Source organism: Cavia porcellus, unplaced genomic scaffold, assembly GCF_034190915.1.
Source record: "Cavia porcellus strain 051 isolate PalLab524CR breed Dunkin Hartley unplaced genomic scaffold, mCavPor4.1 scaffold_11, whole genome shotgun sequence".
Lineage (NCBI taxonomy): Eukaryota > Metazoa > Chordata > Mammalia > Rodentia > Caviidae > Cavia > Cavia porcellus.
The window spans coordinates 86437647-86453149 of record NW_026947494.1 but is presented as its reverse complement, the minus strand read 5'-3'; positions in this window follow the sequence as shown (position 1 = coordinate 86453149).

Here is a 15503-nt window from a genome sequence, read left to right as displayed (position 1 = left end):
AATGTTACACACCCATACAATGCGCATCAGCCCGCGATGTTTTTCAGACACCTATCCTACATTGCCACTGCCTGTTTCTTGACCTCCCCATGGTGACCACCCCGCGGTGCTTTTCTCCATCCTACATTGCAACTCACTGCATATCCTAATTCAGACCCTCCGAATCACACCACCCCGTGATGTTTTTCTCACTCCTACTAGTGAATATAATGTTACACACCCATACGATGCGCACCACCCCGCGATGTTTTTCAGAAAACTGTCTTGCATTGCCACTGCATTGTTCTTGTCCTCCCCATGCTGACCACCCCGCGTTGCTTTTCTCTATCCTACATTGCCACTCACTGCCTATTCTAATTCAGACCCTCCGATTTACACCACCCCGTGATGTTTTTCTCACTCCTACTAGTGAATGTAATGTTACACACCCATAAAATGCGCACCACCCCGCCATGTTGTTCCCACTCCTACTTGTGAATGTAATGTTACACACCAATACAAAGCGCACCACCGCGCGATGTTTTTGAGATACCTATCCTACATTGCCACTGCATGTTTCCTGACCTCGCCATGCTGACCACCCCGTGATGCTTTTCTCCATCCTACATTGCCACTCACTGCCTATCCTAATTCAGACCCTCCGATTCAAACCACCCCGCAATGTTTTTCTCACTCCTACTAGTGAATGTAATGTTTCACACCCATACAATGCGCACTACCCCGCGATGTTTTTCAGAAACCTATCCTACATTGCCACTGCTTTTTTCCTGACCTCCCCATGCTGAGCACCCCGCGGTGCTTTTCTCCATCCTACATTGCCACTCACAGCCTATCCTAATTCAGACCATCCGATTCACACCACCCCGTGAATTTTTTTCTCACTACTACTAGTGAATGTAATGTTACACACCCATACAATGCGCACTACCGCGTGATGTTTTTCAGAAACCTATCCTACATTGCCACTGCATGTTTCCTGACCTCCCCATGCTGACCACCCTTTGGTGCTTTTCTGAACCCTACATTGCCACTCACTGCCTATCCTAATTCAGACCGTCTGATTCAAACCACCCCGCAATGTTTTTCTCACTCCTACTAGTGAATGTAATGTTTCACACCCATACAATGCGCACAACCCCACGATGTTTTTCAGAAACCTATCCTACATTCCCACTGTATCTTTCCTGACCTCCCCATGCTGACCACCCCGTGGTGCTTTTCTCCATCCTACATTGCCACTCACTGCCTATCCTAATTCAGACCCTCCGATTCACACCACCCCGTGATGTTTTTCTCACTCCTACTGGTGAATGTAATGTTACACACACATACAATGCGCACCACCCCGCGATGTTTTTCAGAAACCTATCCTACATTGGCACTGCATGTTTGCTGACCTCCCCATGCTGACCAGCCCGTGGTGCTTTTCTCCATACTACATTGCCACTCACTGCCTATCCTAATTCAGACCCCTCGATTCACACCACCCCGTGATGTTTTTCTCATTCCTATTAGTGAATTTAATGTTACACACCCATACAATGCGCACCACCCCGCGATGTTTTTCAGAAACCTATCCTACATTGCCACTTCATGTTTCCTGTCCTCCCCATGCTGACCACCCCGCGGTTCTTTTCTCCATCCTACATTGCCACTCATGCCTATTATAATTCAGACCCTCCGATTTAAACAACCCCGCGATGTTTTTCTCACTCCTACTAGTGAATATAATGTTACACACCCATACAATGCGCACCACCCTGCGATGTTTTTCTCAGTCCTACTAGTGAATGTAATGTTACACACCCATACAATGCGCACCACCCCGCGATGTTTTTCAGAAACCTATCCTACATTGCCACTGCATGTATCCTTACCTCCCATGCTGACCACCCCGCGGTGATTTTCTCCATCGTACATTGCCACTCACTGCCTATCCTAATTCAGACCCTCCGATTCACACCACCCCGCGATGTTTTTCTCACTCCTACTAGTGAATGTAATGTTACACACCCATACAATGCGCACCAACCCGCGATGTTTTTCAGAAACCGATCCTACATTGCCTCTGCATGTTTCCTGACCTCTCCATGCTGTAAACCTGCGGTGCTTTTCTCCATCCTACATTGCCACTCACTGCCTATACTAATTATGAACCTCTGATTCACACCACCCCGCGATGTTTTTCTCACTCCTACTAGTGAATGTAATGTTACACACCCATACAATGTGCACCACCCCACGATGTTTTTCAGAAACCTATCCTACATTGCCACTGCTAGTTTCCTGACATCCCCATGCTGACAACCCAGCGGTGCTTTTCTCCATCCTACATTGCCACTCGCTGCATATCCTAATTCAGACCGTAAAATTCAAACCACCCCATGATGTTTTTCTCACTCTTACTAGTGAATGTAATATTACACAACCATACAATGCGCACCACCCCCCGATGTTTTTCTCACTCCTACTAGTGAATGTAATGTTACACACCCATACAATGCGCCCAACCCCGTGATGTTTTTCTCACTCCTACCAGTGAATGAAATGATACACACCCATACAAAGCGCACCACCCCGCGATGTTTTTCAGAAACCTATCCTACATTGCCACTGCATGTATCCTTACCTCCCATGCTGACCACCCCGCGGTGCTTTTCTCCATCCTACATTGTCACTCACTGCACATCCTAATTCAGGCCGTCCGATTCACACCACCCCATGATGTTTTTCACACTCATTCTAGTGAATGTAATTTTACACACCAATACAATGCGCACCACTGCGCGATGTTTTTCAGAAACCTATCCTACATTGCCACTGCATGTTTCCTGACCTCCCCATGCTGACCACCCCGTGATGCTTTTCTCCATCCTACATTGCCACTCACTGCCTATCCTAATTAAGACCCTCCGATTCAAACCACCCCGCAATGTTTTTCTCACTCCTACTAGTGAATGTAATGTTTCACACCCATACAATGTGCACCACCCCGCGATGTTTTTCAGAAACCTATCCTACATTGCCACTGAATGTTTCCTGACCTCCGCATGCTGACGATCCCGCGGTGCTTTTCTCCATCCTACATTGCCACTGACTGCCTATCCTAATTCAGACCCTCCGATTCACACCACCCCGCGATGTTTTTCTCACTCCTACTAGTGAATGTAATGTTATACTCCCATACAATGCGCACCACCCCGCGATGGTTGTCAGAAACTTTTCCTACATTGCCACATCATGTTTCATGACCTCCCAATGCTGACCACACCGCGGTGCTTTTCTCCATCCTACATTGCCACTCACTGCCTATCGTAATTCAGACCCTCCGATTCACACCACACCGCGATGTTTTTCCCACTCCTACTAGTGAATGTAATGTTACACACCCATACAATGCGCACCAGCTCGCGAAGTTTTTCAGACACCTATCCTACATTGCCACTGCATGTTTCTTGACCTCCCCATGGTGACCACCCCGCGGTGCTTTTCTCCATCCTACATTGCAACTCACTGCATATCCTAATTCAGACCTTCCGATTCACACCACCCAGTGATGTTTTTCTCACTCCTACTAGTGAATATACTGTTACACACCCATACGATGCGCACCACCCCGCGATGTTTTTCAAAAAGTGTCTTGCATTGCCACTGCGTGGTTCCTGTCCTCCCCATGCTGACCACCCCGCGGTGCTTTTCTCTATCCTACATTGCCACTCACTCTCTATCCTAATTAAGACCCTCCGATTCACACTACCCCGCGATGTTTTTCTCACTCCTACTAGTGAATGTAATGTTACACACCCATACAATGTGCACCACCCCGCGATGTTTTTCAGAAACCTATCCTACATTGCCACAGCATGTTTCCTGACCTCCCCATACTGACCATCCCGCGGTGCTTTTCTCCATCCTACATTGCCACTCACTGTTTATTCTAATTCAGACCGTCTGATTCACAACACCCCGTGATGTTTTTCTCTCTCCTACTTGTGAATGTAAGGTTAAACACCAGTACAATGCGCACAACCTCGCGATGTTTTTCAGAAACCTATCCTACTTTGCCACTGCATGTTTCCTGACCTCCCCATGCTGACCACCCCGTGGTGCTTTTCTCCATCCTACATTGCCACTCACTGCCTATCCTAATTCAGACCCTCCGATTCAAACCACCCCGCAATGTTTTTCTCACTCCTACTTGTGAATGTAATGTTTCACACCCATACAATGCACACCACACCGCGATGTTTTTCTCAGTCCTACTAGTGAATGTAATGTTACACACCCATACAATGCGCACCACCCCGCGATGTTTTTCAGAAACCTATCCTACATTGCCACTGCATGTATCCTTACCTCCCATGCTGACCACCCCGCGGTGCTTTTCTCCATCCTACATTGCCACTCACTGCCTATCCTAATTCAGACCCTCCGATTCACACCACCCCGCGATGTTTTTCTCACTCCTACTATTGAATGTAATGTTACACACCCATACAATGCGCACCACACCGCGATGTTTTTCAGAAACCTATCCTACATTGCCACTGCATTTTTCCTGACATCCCCATGCTGACCACCCCGCAGTGCTTTTCTCCATCCTACATTCCCACTCCCTGCCTATCCTAACTCAGACCCTCCGATTAACACCACCCCGTGATGTTTTTCTCACTCCTACTAGTGAATGTAATGTTACACACCCATACAATGCGCAAAACCCCGCGATGTTTTTCTCACTCCTACTAGTGAATGTAATGTTATACTCCCATACAATGGGCACCACCCCGCGATGTTTTTCAGAAACCTATCCTACATTGCCACTTCATGTTTCATGACCTCCCCATGCAGACCAGACCGCGGTGCTTTTATCCATCCTACATTGCCACTCACTGCCTATCGTAATTCAGACCCTCCGATTCACACCACCCCGCCATGTTTTTCCCACTCCTACTAGTGAATGTAATGCTACACACCCATACAATGCGCACCACCCCGCGATGTTTTTCAGAAACCTATCCTACATTGCCACAGCATGTTTCCTGACCTCCCCATGCTAACCATCCCGCGGTGCTTTTCTCCATCCTACATTGCCACTCACTGTCTATTCTAATTCAGACCATCTGATTCACACCACGCCGTGAAGTTTTTCTCTCTCCTACTTGTGAATGTAAGGTTACACACCAATACAATGCGCACAACCTCGCGATGTTTTTCAGAAACCTATCCTACTTTGCCACTGCATGTTTCCTGACCTCCCCAGGCTGACCACCCCGTGGTGCTTTTCTCCATCCTACATTGCCACTCACTGCCTATCCTAATTCAGACCCTCCGATTCAAACCACCCCGCAATGTTTTTCTCACTCCTACTGGTGAATGTAATGTTTCACACCCATAAAATGCACACCACACCGCGATTTTTTTCTCAGTCCTACTAGTGAATATAATGTTACACACCCATACAATGCGCACCACCCCGCGATGTTTTTCAGAAACCTATCCTACATTGCCACTGCATGTATCCTTACCTCCTATGCTGACCACCCCGCGGTGCTTTTCTCCATCCTACATTGCCACTCACTGCCTATCCTAATTCAGACCCTCCGATTCACACCACCCCGCGATGTTTTTCTCACTCCTACTAGTGAATGTAATGTTACACACCCATACAATGCGCACCACACCGCGATGTTTTTCAGAAACCTATCCTACATTGCCACTGCATTTTTCCTGACATCCCCATGCTGACCACCCGCAGTGCTTTTCTCCATCCTACATTACAAATCCCTGCCTATCCTAATTCAGAGCCTCCGATTTACACCACCCCGTGATGTTTTTCTCACTCCTACTGGTGAATGTAATGTTACACACCCATACAATGCGCAAAACCCTGCGATGTTTTTCTCACTCCTACTAGTGAATGTAATGTTATACTCCCATACAATGGGCACCACCCCGCGATGTTTTTCAGAAACCTATCCTACATTGCCACTTCATGTTTCATGACCTCCCCATGCAGACCACAGTGCGGTGCTTTTATCCATCCTACATTGCCACTCACTGCCTATCGTAATTCAGACCCTCCGATTCACACCACCCCGCCATGTTATTCCCACTCCTACCAGTGAATGTAATGTTACACACCCATACAATGCGCATCAGCCCGCGATGTTTTTCAAACACCTATCCTACATTGCCACTGCATGTTTCTTGACCTCCCCATGGTGACCACCCCGCGGTGCTTTTCTCCATCCTACATTGCAACTCAATGCATATCCTAATTCAGACCCTCCGAATCACACCACCCCGTGATGTTTTTCTCACTCCTACTAGTGAATATAATGTTACACACCCATACGATGTGCACCACCCCGCGATGTTTTTCAGGAAACTGTCTTGCATTGCCACTGCATGGTTCTTGTCCTCCCCATGCTGACCACCCCGCGTTGCTTTTCTCTATCCTACATTGCCACTCACTGCCTATCCTAATTCAGACCCTCCGATTCACACTACCCCACGATGTTTTTCTCACTCCTACTAGTGAATGTAATGTTACACACCCATACAATGCGCACCACCCCCCGATGTTTTTCTCACTCCTACTAGTGAATGTAATGTTACACACCCATACAATGCGCCCAACCCCGTGATGTTTTTCTCACTCCTACCAGTGAATGAAATGATACACACCCATACAAAGCGCACCACCCCGCGATGTTTTTCAGAAACCTATCCTACATTGCCACTGCATGTTTCTTGACCTCCCCATGGTGACCACCCCGCGGTGCTTTTCTCCATCCTACATTGCCACTCACTGCATATCCTAATTCAGGCCGTCCGATTCACGCCACCCCGTGATGTTTTTCACACTCATTCTAGTGAATGTAATTTTACACACCAATACAATGCGCACCACTGCGCGATGTTTTTCAGAAACCTATCCTACATTGCCACTGCATGTTTCCTGACCTCCCCATGCTGACCACCCCGTGATGCTTTTCTCCATCCTACATTGCCACTCACTGCCTATCCTAATTCAGACCCTCCGATTCAAACCACCCGCAATGTTTTTCTCACTCCTACTAGTGAATGTAATGTTTCACACCCATACAATGTGCACTACCCCGCGATGTTTTTCAGAAACCTATCCTACATTGCCACTGCATTTTTCCTGACCTCCCCATGCTGACCACCCCGCAGTGCTTTTCTCCATCCTACATTGCCACTCACTGCCTATCCTAATTCATACCCTCCGATTTACACCACCCCGTGATGTTTTTCTCACTCCTACTAGTGAATGGAATGTTACATACCCATACAATGCGCACAACCCCGCGATGTTTTTCTCACTCCTACTAGTGAATGTAATGTTATACTCCCATACAATGCGCACCACCCCGCGATGATTTTCAGAAACCTATCCTACATTGCCACATCATGTTTCATGATCTCCCAATGCTGACCACACCGCGGTGCTTTTCTCCATCCTACATTGCCACTCACTGCCTATCGTAATTCAGACCCTCCGATTCACACCACCCCGCGATGTTTTTCCCACTCCTACTAGTGAATGTAATGTTACACACCCATACAATGCGCACCAGCCCCTGAAGTTTTTCAGACACCTATCCTACATTGCCACTGCATGTTTCTTGACCTCCCCATGGTGACCACCCCGCGGTGCTTTTCTCCATCCTACATTGCAACTCACTGCATATCCTAATTCAGACACTCCGATTCACACCACCCCGTGATGTTTTTCTCACTCCTACTAGTGAATATACTGTTACACACCCATACGATTCGCACCACCCCGCGATGTTTTTCAAAAAGTGTCTTGCATTGCCACTGCATGGTTCCTGTCCTCCCCATGCTGACCACCCCGCGGTGCTTTTCTCTATCTTACATTGCCACTCACTGCCTATCCTAATTCAGACCCTCCGATTCACACTACCCCGCGATGTTTTTCTCACTCCTACTAGTGAATGAAAAGTTACACACCCATACAATGGGCACCACCCCGCGATGTTTTTCAGAAACCTATCCTACATTGCCACAGCATGTTTCCTGACCTCCTCATGCTGACCATCCCGCGGTGCTTTTCTCCATCCTACATTGCCACTCACTGTCTATTCTAATTCAGACCGTCTGATTCACACCACATCGTGATGTTTTTCTCTCTCCTACTTGTGAATGTAAGGTTAAACACCAATACAATGCGCACAACCTCGCGATGTTTTTCAGAAACCTATCCTACTTTGCCACTGCATGTTTCCTGACCTCCCCATGCTGACCACCCCGTGGTGCTTTTCTCCATCCTACATTGCCACTCACTGCCTATCCTAATTCAGACCCTCCGATTCAAACCACAACGCATTGTTTTTCTCACTCCTACTAGTGAATGTAATGTTTCACACCCATACAATGCACACCACACCGCGATGTTTTTCTCAGTCCTACTAGTGAATGTAATGTTACACACCCATACAATGCGAACAACCCCGCGATGTTTTTCAGAAACCTATCCTACATTGCCACTGCATGTATCCTTACCTCCCATGCTGACCACCCCGCGGTGCTTTTCTCCATCCTACATTGCCACTCACTGCCTATCCTAATTCAGACCCTCCGATTCACACCACCCCGCGATGTTTTTCTCACTCCTACTATTGAATGTAATGTTACACAGCCATACAATGCGCACCACACCGCGATGTTTTTCAGAAACCTATCCTACATTGCCACTGCATTTTTCCTGACCTCCCCATGCTGACCACCCCGCAGTGCTTTTCTCCATCCTACATTCCCACTCCCTGCCTATCCTAATTCAGACCCTCCGATTTACACCACCCCGTGATGTTTTTCTCTCTCCTACTAGTGAATGTAATGTTACACACCCATACAATGCGCAAAACCCCGCGATGTTTTTCTCACTCCTACTAGTGAATGTAATGTTATACTCCCATACAATGGGCACCACCCCGCGATGTTTTTCAGAAACCTATACTACATTGCCACTTCATGTTTCATGACCTCCCCATGCAGACCACACCGCGGTGCTTTTATCCATCCTACATTGCCACTCACTGCTTATCGTAATTCAGACCCTCCGATTCACACCACCCTGCCATGTTTTTCCCACTCCTACTAGTGAATGTAATGTTACACACCCATACAATGCGCATCAGCCCGCGATGTTTTTCAGACACCTATCCTACATTGCCACTGCATGTTTCTTGACCTCCCCATGGTGACCACCCCGCGGTGCTTTTCTCCATCCTACATTGCAACTCACTGCATATCCTAATTCAGACCCTCCGAATCACACCACCCCATGATGTTTTTCTCACTCCTACTAGTGAATATAATGTTACACACCCATACGATGCTAACCACCCCGCGATGTTTTTCAGAAACCTATCCTATATTGCCACTGCATGTATCCTTACCTCCCATGCTGACCACCCCGCGGTGCTTTTCTCCATCCTACATTGCCACTCACTGCCTATCCTAATTCAGACCCTCCGATTCACACCACCCCGCGATGTTTTTCTCACTCCTACTAGTGAATGTAATGTTACACAGCCATACAATGCGCAGGACCCCGCGATGTTTTTATGAAACCTATCCTACATTGCCTCTGCATGTTTCCAGACCTCTCCATGCTGAAAACCCCGCGGTGCTTTTCTCCATCCTACATTGCCACTCACTGCCTATACTAATTATGAACCTCTGATTCACACCACATCGCTATGTTTTTCTCACTCCTACTAGTGAATGTAATGTTACACACCCATACAATGCGCATCACCCCACGATGTTTTTCAGAAACGTATCCTACATTACCACTGCATGTTTCCTGACCTCCCCATGCTGACAACCCAGCGGTGCTTTTCTCCAACCTACATTGCCACTCACTGCATATCCTAATTCAGACCGTAAAATTCACACCACCCCATGATGTTTTTCTCACTCTTACTAGTGAATGTAATATTACACACCCATACAATGCGCACCACCCCTCGATGTTTTTCTCACTCCTACTAGTGAATGTAGTGTTACACACCCATACATTGCGCCCAACCCCGTGATGTTTTTCTCACTCCTACCAGTGAATGTAATGATACACACCCATACAAAGCGCACCACCCCGCGATGTTTTTCAGAAACCTATCCTACATTGCCACTGCATGTTTCTTGACCTCCCCATGGTGACCACCCCGCGGTGCTTTTCTCCATCCTACATTGCCACTCACTGCATATCCTAATTCAGGCCGTCCGATTCACACCACCCCGTGATGTTTTTCACACTCATACTAGTGAATGTAATGTTACACACCAATACAATGCGCACCACTGCGCGATGTTTTTCAGAAACCTATCCTACATTGCCACTGCATGTTTCCTGACCTCCCCATGCTGACCACCCCGTGATGCTTTTCTCCATCCTACATTGCCACTCACTGCCTATCCTAATTCAGACCCTCCGATTCAAACCGCCCCGCGATGTTTTTCTCACTCCTACTAGTGAATGTAATGTTTCACACCCATACAATGCGCACCACCCCGCGATGTTTTTGAGAAACCTATCCTACATTGCCACTGCATTTTTCCTGACCTCCCCATGCTGACCACCCCGCGGTGCTTTTCTCCATCCTACATTGCCACTCACTGCCTATCCTAAATCAGACCCTCCGAATCACACCACGCCGTGATGTTTTTCTCACTACTACTAGTGAATGTAATGTTACACACCCATACAATGCGCACCACCCCGCGATGTTTTTCAGAAACCTATCCTACATTGCCACTGCATGTTTCCTGACCTCCCCATGCTGACCACCTCGCGGTGCTTTTCTCCATCCTGCATTGCCACTGACTGCCTATACTAATTCAGACCCTCCGATTCACACCACCCCGCGATGTTTTTCTCACTCCTACTAGTGAATGTAATGTTACACACCCATACAATGCGCACCACCCCCCGATGTTTTTCTCACTCCTACTAGTGAATGTAATGTTACACACCCATACAATGCGCCCAACCCCGTGATGTTTTTCTCACTCCTACCAGTGAATGAAATGATACACACCCATACAAAGCGCACCACCCCGCGATGTTTTTCAGAAACCTATCCTACATTGCCACTGCATGTTTCTTGACCTCCCCATGGTGACCACCCCGCGGTGCTTTTCTCCATCCTACATTGCCACTCACTGCATATCCTAATTCAGGCCGTCCGATTCACGCCACCCCGTGATGTTTTTCACACTCATTCTAGTGAATGTAATTTTACACACCAATACAATGCGCACCACTGCGCGATGTTTTTCAGAAACCTATCCTACATTGCCACTGCATGTTTCCTGAGCTCCCCATGCTGACCACCCCGTGATGCTTTTCTCCATCCTACATTGCCACTCACTGCCTATCCTAATTCAGACCCTCCGATTCAAACCACCCCGCAATGTTTTTCTCACTCCTACTAGTGAATGTAATGTTTCACACCCATACAATGTGCACTACCCCGCGATGTTTTTCAGAAACCTATCCTACATTGCCACTGCATTTTTCCTGACCTCCCCATGCTGACCACCCCGCAGTGCTTTTCTCCATCCTACATTGCCACTCACTGCCTATCCTAATTCAGACCCTCCGATTTACACCACCCCGTGATGTTTTTCTCACTCCTACTAGTGAATGGAATGTTACATACCCATACAATGCGCACAACCCCGCGATGTTTTTCTCACTCCTACTAGTGAATGTAATGTTATACTCCCATATAATGCGCACCACCCCGCGATGATTTTCAGAAACCTATCCTACATTGCCACATCATGTTTCATGATCTCCCAATGCTGACCACACCGCGGTGCTTTTCTCCATCCTACATTGCCACTCACTGCCTATCGTAATTCAGACCCTCCGATTCACACCACCCCGCGATGTTTTTCCCACTCCTACTAGTGAATGTAATGTTACACACCCATACAATGCGCACCAGCCCCTGAAGTTTTTCAGACACCTATCCTACATTGCCACTGCATGTTTCTTGACCTCCCCATGGTGACCACCCCGCGGTGCTTTTCTCCATCCTACATTGCAACTCACTGCATATCCTAATTCAGACACTCCGATTCACACCACCCCGTGATGTTTTTCTCACTCCTACTAGTGAATATACTGTTACACACCCATACGATGCGCACCACCCCGCGATGTTTTTCAAAAAGTGTCTTGCATTGCCACTGCATGGTTCCTGTCCTCCCCATGCTGACCACCCCGCGGTGCTTTTCTCTATCTTACATTGCCACTCACTGCCTATCCTAATTCAGACCCTCCGATTCACACTACCCCGCGATGTTTTTCTCACTCCTACTAGTGAATGAAAAGTTACACACCCATACAATGGGCACCACCCCGCGATGTTTTTCAGAAACCTATCCTACATTGCCACAGCATGTTTCCTGACCTCCTCATGCTGACCATCCCGCGGTGCTTTTCTCCATCCTACATTGCCACTCACTGTCTATTCTAATTCAGACCGTCTGATTCACACCACATCGTGATGTTTTTCTCTCTCCTACTTGTGAATGTAAGGTTAAACACCAATACAATGCGCACAACCTCGCGATGTTTTTCAGAAACCTATCCTACTTTGCCACTGCATGTTTCCTGACCTCCCCATGCTGACCACCCCGTGGTGCTTTTCTCCATCCTACATTGCCACTCACTGCCTATCCTAATTCAGACCCTCCGATTCAAACCACAACGCATTGTTTTTCTCACTCCTACTAGTGAATGTAATGTTTCACACCCATACAATGCACACCACCCCGCGATGTTTTTCAGAAACCTATCCTACATTGCCACTGCATGTATCCTTACCTCCCATGCTGACCACCCCGCGGTGCTTTTCTCCATCCTACATTGCCACTCACTGCCTATCCTAATTCAGACCCTCCGATTCACACCACCCCGCGATGTTTTTCTCACTCCTACTATTGAATGTAATGTTACACAGCCATACAATGCGCACCACACCGCGATGTTTTTCAGAAACCTATCCTACATTGCCACTGCATTTTTCCTGACCTCCCCATGCTGACCACCCCGAAGTGCTTTTCTCCATCCTACATTCCCACTCCCTGCCTATCCTAATTCAGACCCTCCGATTTACACCACCCCGTGATGTTTTTCTCTCTCCTACTAGTGAATGTAATGTTACACAGCCATACAATGCGCACCACCCCGCGATGTTTTTCAGAAACCTATACTACATTGCCACTTCATGTTTCATGACCTCCCCATGCAGACCACACCGCGGTGCTTTTATCCATCCTACATTGCCACTCACTGCTTATCGTAATTCAGACCCTCCGATTCACACCACCCTGCCATGTTTTTCCCACTCCTACTAGTGAATGTAATGTTACACACCCATACAATGCGCATCAGCCCGCGATGTTTTTCAGACACCTATCCTACATTGCCACTGCATGTTTCTTGACCTCCCCATGGTGACCACCCCGCGGTGCTTTTCTCCATCCTACATTGCAACTCACTGCATATCCTAATTCAGACCCTCCGAATCACACCACCCCATGATGTTTTTCTCACTCCTAATAGTGAATATAATGTTACACACCCATACGATGCGCACCACCCCGCGATGTTTTTCAGAAACCTATCCTATATTGCCACTGCATGTATCCTTACCTCCCATGCTGACCACCCCGCGGTGCTTTTCTCCATCCTACATTGCCACTCACTGCCTATCCTAATTCAGACCCTCCGATTCACACCACCCCGCGATGTTTTTCTCACTCCTACTAGTGAATGTAATGTTACACAGCCATACAATGCGCAGGACCCCGCGATGTTTTTATGAAACCTATCCTACATTGCCTCTGCATGTTTCCAGACCTCTCCATGCTGAAAACCCCGCGGTGCTTTTCTCCATCCTACATTGCCACTCACTGCCTATACTAATTATGAACCTCTGATTCACACCACATCGCGATGTTTTTCTCACTCCTACTAGTGAATGTAATGTTACACACCCATACAATGCGCATCACCCCACGATGTTTTTCAGAAACGTATCCTACATTACCACTGCATGTTTCCTGACCTCCCCATGCTGACAACCCAGCGGTGCTTTTCTCCAACCTACATTGCCACTCACTGCATATCCTAATTCAGACCGTAAAATTCACACCACCCCATGATGTTTTTCTCACTCTTACTAGTGAATGTAATATTACACACCCATACAATGCGCACCACCCCTCGATGTTTTTCTCACTCCTACTAGTGAATGTAGTGTTACACACCCATACATTGCGCCCAACCCCGTGATGTTTTTCTCACTCCTACCAGTGAATGTAATGATACACACCCATACAAAGCGCACCACCCCGCGATGTTTTTCAGAAACCTATCCTACATTGCCACTGCATGTTTCTTGACCTCCCCATGGTGACCACCCCGCGGTGCTTTTCTCCATCCTACATTGCCACTCACTGCATATCCTAATTCAGGCCGTCCGATTCACACCACCCCGTGATGTTTTTCACACTCATACTAGTGAATGTAATGTTACACACCAATACAATGCGCACCACTGCGCGATGTTTTTCAGAAACCTATCCTACATTGCCACTGCATGTTTCCTGACCTCCCCATGCTGACCACCCCGTGATGCTTTTCTCCATCCTACATTGCCACTCACTGCCTATCCTAATTCAGACCCTCCGATTCAAACCGCCCCGCGATGTTTTTCTCACTCCTACTAGTGAATGTAATGTTTCACACCCATACAATGCGCACCACCCCGCGATGTTTTTGAGAAACCTATCCTACATTGCCACTGCATTTTTCCTGACCTCCCCATGCTGACCACCCCGCGGTGCTTTTCTCCATCCTACATTGCCACTCACTGCCTATCCTAAATCAGACCCTCCGAATCACACCACCCCGTGATGTTTTTCTCACTACTACTAGTGAATGTAATGTTACACACCCATACAATGCGCACCACCGCGTGATGTTTTTCAGAAACCTATCCTACATTGCCACTGCATGTTTCCTGACCTCCCCATGCTGACCACCTCGCGGTGCTTTTCTCCATCCTGCATTGCCACTGACTGCCTATACTAATTCAGACCCTCCGATTCACACCACCCCGCGATGTTTTTCTCACTCCTACTAGTGAATGTAATGTTACACACCCATACAATGCGCACCACCCCGCGATGTTTTTCAGAAACCTATCCTACATTGCCACTGCATGTATCCTTACCTCCCATGCTGACCACCCCGCAGTGCTTTTCTCCATCCTACATTGCCACTCACTGCCTATCCTAATACAGACCCTCGATTCACACCACCCCGCGATGTTTTTCTCACTCCTACTATCGAATGTAATGTTACACACCCATACAATGCGCACCACACCGCGATGTTTTTCAGAAACCTATCCTACATTGCCACTGCATTT